Consider the following 9,627-nt stretch of genomic DNA (forward strand, 5'->3'; position numbering starts at 1 on the left):
ATTGAAACATCAGATTTTGTCAGGCAAAATGACTGATGCGCATGTGCAAAGGACAGACTGAGCCTCATATTACAGTTATTTTACAGCTGTTCATTAATTATAAAGAGAAAAGGATAGTTTTCGAAATATTTTAAAAGTGTGCTGAAACCATCTGAAGTTGTTTGTTTCATCAAAATATCTTTTTATCTAAAAATGGCACGCAAAAATTTTTAACATGTATTTTCTTGCTTCTGACGTCACAATCCAACATGGCCGCGGCGAGTACCAAGAAACCTTAATATACATATATTATGTCAAGAATTATAATCTTATTCAGACATAAAAAATAACTTTATATATGCGACATGTAATTGTAAAACAATATATTTTATTTAGAATTTTTTATATATTTTATATATTTTTTTATATTTTTAATATATTTTATATTGTAAAACAATATGAAGCATATCACAAAAAAATTATGCATATTATAATTTTTGATGATAATGAAATTATTTGTTAAATATAATAATAAATGTTACAAAATTTAATATATAAATATATATATATAATATTAAATTTTTATATTTTTATATGTTTATGTATTATATATACATATATATTGCTTATTTTTAATTTACTTTTAAATTTACTCACATTTTATGTCCATAATAGTTTAGGTCCAAAGTTCGCTAAAACTTCTCTGAAGTAAATTGAGCTAATAAATTTGAAAATTTTATTCTCACAATATATACTCCATACTCTAACAATAAGTTGTTTGCATGCCATAGGAAATCGATGAAATTAAGAACGATAGTTTCAGCTGCAGTATCACGTGTAAACTTCGGTGAATAAATCATTCCACTATCAGCCGACTTTACAGTTAATTTCATTATAGATATATAAGGTGATACATGTAAAGTTAGGTTTTGCATTTCACAATTAATAAAAACTGTGATATTGGAATCGCCCCACAACATGTGTCTTGACCCCAGTTTCATCTTCAAGTTATAATGAAGCGGTATCAGACAGTTCGACGAAAATGCCATTACCATCGCAACGATGTATAATAAAATATTTAATGACAGTTTTAGAAACATCATGTCAATCTTTGTTTCAAATATCTGCAAACACATATTTTAATTAAGAGTAGAATAAAGAACAAAAATGGACAACAAGTATAAGTATAAGAAAAATGTAAAACTGTCGACTCCTGTCCGAGGAAAGGGAAACATATAAAAAAATTGCAGCAATTTAAAAAAATATTTAATCCATTTAAACAGTTGTAAACTTTTATGAAAATTTTTTTATATACATTGCGTTTTATATACTTGCATTACATGATGTATCTTAAGCTTAAGTCAATAAATTTATGTTTTCTATTATATTAATTTAATTTTTTCGAAAGTAAAGAACATTGATACGAGTATTATGTAAAAAACAAAATATAAATTCTTTGGGAAATTTAAATTGTTAAAATTTAAATAATTAAAATTCAATATTTTTGTCATATTTTTCTCCGCACCTCATAATATGGTTTATATTCTAACTTTATATTATATCGACGGAAATAACTTTTTTCTACTTTCTGTAATTATCATATTAAAATTATTTTTGACATATACACATACATTTAAACAATTAATTGTTTTGATGAAATATATTATCATGTCATAATTAAGTGTTAAATTCTTTTACGATTCTTGTTACAAATTTCTGATTCTTAGTTTCAGTTAATTAAAAGAGAAGTATATATGTATATATTTTGTTTTGCTAAGCATTATTTGATTAATTATGTGATAAAAACAATATCTGTAATTTTATAAAATTGCTAAGTTTTATATAGCTGTATAATATTCGATTTGACTATAATTTTTTTTCTTAACTGATCTGGTGACTTCAAACTTCGAGATTTAAAGAGATTGCAAAGGTAATTAAAGCGTGAAATAAAAATAATTCTTCGAGATTTATTTATTATATTATCTGTCGATGATATCTCGGAGAGACTTTATAAATATATTGATTTCTGAAATTTTGATCGTTTGAAAGTTGACGATAGCGACACTTTTACATGTATTTGTATATATATAAGTACAATATGTGCACATCTGTTTGAATTATATGTTGCATCAAAGGCTATTTAAAAAGCGACAACACAAATGATGAGAAATATATAAATCAAATTTTTCTAGAAATTACACGAAAACGCGAAAAATATTAATACTAATTTAAAATTTTGTTTAATAAAACAGAAATACATATATTTAAATTATTAATTACCTATAGTTCCAGCTAATAATCTAAATTGTGTACACTTTTTCTGCTCTGAAATAAAAAAATCTAAACATATTTTATTTCTCGCAAGTTTATTTTGAAAAATTATCAAGTTTACGAATGTGTTTTTATATTCTTTTAATGCAATTATATATATTTCTCTCATGCATGGTAATGTATCATGAATTCTCTCGCATATTTTTTAAAAAGAGTTATCTAAATGTCTGTATATTTCATGACTTACCCTGTTTATTGAATCACGACTCATTATTTTAACCGTGTATCCCTTAATTCTATTCGAAGGATCGTCGAAAACTGACGATGTTTCGATATGACAAAATATGAAATACATAGTGTAAATAATTCTTCTCAAGGTTATACTTAACATGCGTCTTATTCGATTGTTACTCGATCGGGAAAGTCAATACATGGTTAAACTCTCGAGAGATACATTTGATTTTATATTTAAAATAATTTTTCTTGAAAAGCATTCAAGAAATCCAATCAAATGATTACATGTTCATAGAAATTTATTTTTTACACTTTTTCTAATGTTTATACAAAATTATTTTATAGCGATAATTATACTAAATTTTATAAAAAACAAGTACAACATATCACATTTTCTTCTATCTTTATTAGATTATTATTTTATTCTTTTATTTTGCGGATTTTTTTATATTTAACTTTGCTTACACTTTGTTTACATATTTAGAGGCAAGATTTAACAACATTTAATGATATTTTTTTACTTTTTTCCTTTTTTTCTCGCAGTAAATGCTAGAATTCATAAATGTGTTCAATATAATATGTTCAAAAGTTTACTTTGTTTTTATATTTTCATATTACTTTCCTTCTTAATAACGATAAGATAAAATTAGTCGTCATTAACATACAAATATTTTATACATTCTAATTTTATTTTATTTATCTCATCTAACCATTAAAAAATTGTAACATAAAAGAGAAATTCGCATCAATATTACTGCACAACGATATACATAATATTTAAGAAATTATAGAAAAATTTTTCAGAAGATACTGTTACGTCCAGACTCAAGGAAGGAAGAGTCGAAAGGAAGGACGTGACTAAATTTATCTTTTCGAACGACGGCAGACTATCCGCCTGTTCGACCCGAACGAACGTCTGGGCCCAAATAGGTCAACGACCGCAAAGGTCGCTCTTACTCTATTTAAAAGGCCGTTCGCTCGGTGGTCTTTTTGGCAAGAGAATTTAATCTCTTTTACGCAGGATGGGACCTTGTGCGATCCTGGTTTACGTGAATGAGTGGGAACGGGTTATTAATAAATGAAAATCATTTATTTTGAAATTTATAAATTTATTCCTAATATAAAGACGAAAGAATTTATATACATAATAATATTATTGACGGACTTAGTTGCTAATGAAGAGTGAATGTATGTATATGTGTCGCGGGTGATACATTAGTACGGTGGTCTTCAATCGGGGCAGAAAGGGGTAAGAGTTATTGTTTAAATTTTAGGGTCCCGATTGGTGGTTACAATAATCTAAATGATAATAGGTATATAAAAATAGTGTCCATGTAGTGTGCGTGTAAGAGAGAATTCTAGGTTAAGAAAGTTCGGTAATTTCGACGGTGGAAGGGAAAAGGAAAGCGCGGAGGATATCGACGGGGAATCCGATGGGGTTGGGATGGATAGGGGTAAACATAGGGATGAGGGCGCCGGGGAGACTTCCCGCTACAATTCTCATGAACTGCTCTTCATCGGGAACGTCTGGCCCGCAGGTGTAAACACCTTCTGGGAGTGGGAGCTCTAGTATAGGGAAATTAGAAAGGAGCCATCTATAACATTCGTCTTCGCGTTGGAATGGAATTTGCCCGATGTGTCTTCTTAAAAAGGAGTAGGCCTCGTTATAAAGGAAAGGGATTTCTGCTGCCTCTTGGCAAATGCAACCTTCGTCACACTCTATATTAAGTGGTGAGGGGGAGGGAGAATGATTGAGACGAGGAGAGGGAGGGTGGTTCTGAGGTGCAGAAGATGGAATGTGCGATGGCTCTGGAGAGGAAATCAGAGGGTCAAGGGGAGTGTCAGGGTTCCTATTTCCGCGGTGTTTATTTATTATATTAATGTGTTCTATAATTAGGCGCTCTAATAATTCTTGAGTTGGACTATCGTCCAATGGGAATGAATAGGCCGTAGCCCGAGCCACTTCTTGTCTCAGGCGTCGATTCCGACGATTTCGCGCATGCTTTGCTCCAGCTCTCGAAGTCCGCTTTCTTAAGTCGTCCACTAAGAATGACGGACGATAAGAAAAATAGATCGAGGCGATCGAGTGCAATTTCGAAATAATTCTTGGAATACTATTCTCGTTTCATTCTGTCGTTATTAATTTTATTTCTTATTCCTTGCGCTTGTAGTATTCTAGAGAGAGAGGAAGGGTGAGAGAGAGAGAGAGAGAGAGAGAGAGAGAGAGAGAGAGAGAGAGAGAGAGAGAGAGAGAGAGAGACTGGGTAATGTTGGATAGGGGAAAGATATGGTAAACGGTATCACGAATCTCGCCGTTATCACGGGAAATCCTGAGTGATTTTCGGGGTGAAGGAAATCACGGATCTCGCCGTTATCACGGGAAATCCTGAGTGATTTTCGGGGTGAAGGAAATCACGGATCTCGCCGTTATCACGGGAAATCCTGAGTGATTTTTGGAGATGGATGAAATCACGGATCTCGCCGTTATCACGGGAAATCCTGAGTGATTTTCGGGGTGAAGGAAATCACGGATCTCGCCGTTATCACGGGAAATCCTGAGTGATTTTTGGAGATGGATGAAATCACGGATCTCGCCGTTATCACGGGAAATCCTGAGTGATTTTTCGGGATGAAAGAGAGAGGGAGAAGAAGGTTTAGAGTTGGATATGACAAAATGCGCAAAAGGAGATAAAGAAGATGGCTTTATCTTAAATCCAAGAATTATTTTGATACGGGGTGAAAATTGTACTTTATCTTTTTCCTTTGTTATATACATATATGTGTGTCTTGACTTACTGTTAGTAGAGTGCGTTGTTAATTGCTGCAGGGTTCTAGTCTGGTGTGGTCTTCCGGACTTCCACTATGTTTTTTCTTCACTTGCACTCTAACGAACGTCGAAATTCGAGTTGAAAGCGGATTTCGAAATTGAAAGTATAAAGGTCCGAAGAGTCTAGATATGATCTCGGATAGCTTATACACGGCAAACTGCGCTCGAAAGTTCGGACTAAAAATCTAATCTCTCGAGGGATATCGCGGGTATATAAACCTTCTTGCTCCTCCTTCCCGTTAGTTTGTTAACATTTCCTGACGAATAGGAAATTTTTCAATGACGCCCTTTCAGTCCCGGAGGCGTCTCTTGACTTTAAAAGTTTATCGGGATTGGTCAGGGCTTTTGTTTAGGGCCCTAGGTTTTGACCAATGGAGAATTTGTTGAGGTTTATATTTTTATTATCCTCTCGAGATTATCTCGGTGATCTGTCAGGCGGCATTTGTTTGGATTCGGTTATCGTTGTTAGTCTGGTAAAATTTTATTCGTTTTCAAGTGGAAGTTTTCTTCTAAATTTTTATTGATTTTCAAGTGGAGATTTCCTTCTAAAAAGTTTTTATTGCTTTTTAAGTAAAATTTTCCTTTAAAAGAAAGATTTTTATTGCTTTTCAAGCGCGAGTTGTCAACTAGTCAAAGCGAGAATTTCAGACACCGCGAGATACATCTGGTATGTATCTCTCCTTTTTTTAATTTTTATTTTTACGATTAACCGTCTCCGGTCAGCTGCTTCGCCTGCCAGATCATAGTCTTATTCCCACGCCTGTGATTTTTCAATCATCGCCTTGCATTCTTTGAAAGAAAAGAATCGTGGAGTCCACAGGACGTAACAATACGAAATAAACATAAAATTACATATTTTCAGCACTCGGCATTTTGAAATTATAATTACATAAAATTTTATTATTAAAACTTTTAATATTTTACAAAAAAATTAAATCAATAAATATATGTATAATATTATAAAAATGCATTAATAACAAAATACTAATTATCATAAACATTAATATAAAGAAAATTATATACATGTGTGTTTATGAGTATGTAATAAAAATTACATAAATATAATTAACATTTATATTAATACTAAAATTGAATTATATGTGTGTATATATATATATATATATATATGTATATCCTATATGAGGCGCATTTTTAATTTTTAAAGTAAGGTCCGGTTTGAAATGAGAAAAGATCTTGACATATAAATTTAATTCATTAGAATCAAAAATTTCTAGCTTACTTTATTGCAATAAATTTTGTGTTCTGCTATCGAACAAGCGAATTCAAACATCGTATTAAAATAATGATTAAAGAGATTAACGTAGGTTCTTAAATGCAGATCCCATTTGAATACTTTTATACAATACAATCAATAATTAAGGTATTGGATTTTCGTGCGTCGTTGATACGTTCATTAAATCCGTATAAACGTCTTAAATAGCTGATTTCTGTCAAAAAATATTAATGAAACGTTAATTTGATAATTAAATTTTAAAATAATAATATATTAAGAATATTAAAATAGTAATACGTTGTAAAATGATACACTATAATATCTTATTCGCAAATAATATTTTTTTTACAGAAATCAGTTTATAACTGTCAAAAATATTAATCCAGTTTAAAATATTGTAACATATAATTTAAAACATTATTTTTACTTATGTAATATATTATGTAATATAATATATATTAATATGAAAATTTAATTAGCAAATAAACGCCTCAAATAGCTGCTTTCTTTAAAAAGTGTTAATTAAGCGTTAATTTGCTAATTTAGTAGTAAAATTATATGTTAAAAAAATTAAAATAGTGAAATGTTGTAAATAATATGTTATAATATCTTATTCTGGATTAATATTTTTTTCCCAGAAATTAGCTGATAACTGTCAAAAATATTAATCGAATTTAAAGTATTATAACTTATTATTATTTTAAATATATTATTTTTAATTCTGTAACATATATTATTATTATAAATATTTAATCAGCAAATAAACCTCTTAAATAGCAGATTTCTGTCAAAAAATATTAATTTGTTAGTTAAATTTTGAAATAATAATATATTAAAAATATTAAGATAGTAATATGTTATAAAATATTAACATATATTTTTTTATTTGATCGCTTTTTTAGTTGAAAATTTTGAAAAATTGCGAAATTTAATTACATTTATATTATTGTTTTTGATACAATCGAATATACTACACTCGTTACATTGTACATTGGGTTTAATCGAAGAAAATATACTATATAGTTATATAGTTTGATCATATAAATCATTATAATCGATCTTGAAATAGAGTTTAATCAAGTAAGAGATAAAAATTCGAATTTATCGAGATACATAAAGAAACATCATTTCGATTAGTAGTATTTAAATTAAATCATTGTGAAGATTACATGGAACATTGGTCATAGTCGAGAATCGTATGAAAGCCGATCGAGTATAAATATTATATCTACAAGAAAGGAAAATTGTTATGTTAGAAACGTTACAAACGTTATGCGTTTTACTAAAAGTGTTAATGCTAACGAGAATGACCATAACGTTTTCGTCAGGAAATCTAGGGATTCTGGAGAATCTTTGAAGCTTCGGTCCAAGAAGTTACGAAGAAAAGTATTCTCGTGTACTTTAATTTATATACTTTATACAAATAAAAGATTTTTTCATGAAGAAAATTGAATGTTATATATTGCAGATAATACACTAATTGTGTAATTAAAACTGTATAATACAACAACTAAAGAGTTTTAATTTTTAAAAAATGTATATAAACTATATTAATTTTACGTCACACATTCAAAAATCAATGTTATGTAGTCAAATTGAAACTTAAAATTAAATTTAATTCAGAAGATATATTAAAATTTTTAAACAATATGTATTATAATATAATTGTTAGATTTAAAAGAAAGAATTTTAAAAATTAATGATTTTGTTGATTTATAATAATTTTATTTTTTGTTACTTAATAAGTTTGTGACACATTTACATAAATTGTATGTAATTTCTAAAACATTTTTATTTCTCTAGTTTAAATTTACTAATTTTTGTTTAAAACTTGCAGAGTAAATTATTTTTTATTTAACGAAATTTATATAGAAAATAAGAATTTTTTAGTTAAAATAATCCGCATGCTCAACGGATAGTATCCGTCGGATGCTAAACATCGAAGTGAAAGATTGGTGCAGCTGAACTTCGAATTGGGGACAATTAATCAATCCATCAATAATATGCGCAATAAGCTGTCACTTTTGCTATATGTGAGAATTTATATACACTATTTATCACTTAATATATATATATATATATATATATATATATATATTATTTTATGATCATGAAGAAAATGTTAATAAAAATATACATATCATATATACATGTATGTTAAAAAAATATGAACATTATTGAAATTTTCAGTGATAACAAACGCACTTGTGAAAAAGAAAGTCAAGATAAGATATCGTTACTCATTAAAAGAAATTAATTAATTTTAATTTGAAACTAATATAAAAACTGAATTATGCGACAAAATTCCTTTAACAATCAAATAAAGACAAGCTCCTATGATTTATTTATTAAAAGAAATAGTTGTAAATTCTTATTAGCTTTTATTAATAACTCATTCTTGCAAGACTTTCTCCTTAACAAAAGAAAAAATGATATTCAAGAAGATATCTCGATCAAAAACAAAATTAAATTAAATTTTTTTAAATGTGATTGTATAGTTAATGCATTTAAAACATTACAGTTATACAAGTAAATTAATATATGCAAAAACATTTTTTTTTAATAAAAAATTTCTTACTTTAAAGTTTTAAATAAACATGAATGCCATAATGAGATAAGTTGAAATCGTTTTTCAAAAAGTCATTAGATTCTTCTCTAAGATAACATCTATGCAACTAGCAAATTTACGGAGTACGGAATTCTCTACCACTTTCTAATAAAGCATTGACTTGGCCTAATTAAAAAGCGTTTGTCATTTTCGTGCTATGATACTGAATTAATATGATAATATATAAAACTTTAATCTCTAAAATGATATACTTTTTATTTATCATTCGGTAAATTCTTTAAAGCTAATTTACGAATCGCAAGTTATATCTTTCTCTTACGTATTAAGATTTCTCATTGTGACAGATCACGATGGATCTGCATTCGAGCAGTCATACAACTTCTAGTAAATATATAGTTTATTACGTATCTTTGAAAAATGAATTATGAAATGACAATGATAAGTTCACATACAGATATATATATATATATATATATATATATATATATATATATAAACGTATAATACAGACAG

The sequence above is a fragment of the Prenolepis imparis genome, unplaced genomic scaffold (assembly GCF_030444845.1).
Source record: "Prenolepis imparis isolate NDT839.2.m4 unplaced genomic scaffold, iyPreImpa1.0 SCAF_14, whole genome shotgun sequence".
NCBI classification, from domain to species: domain Eukaryota; kingdom Metazoa; phylum Arthropoda; class Insecta; order Hymenoptera; family Formicidae; genus Prenolepis; species Prenolepis imparis.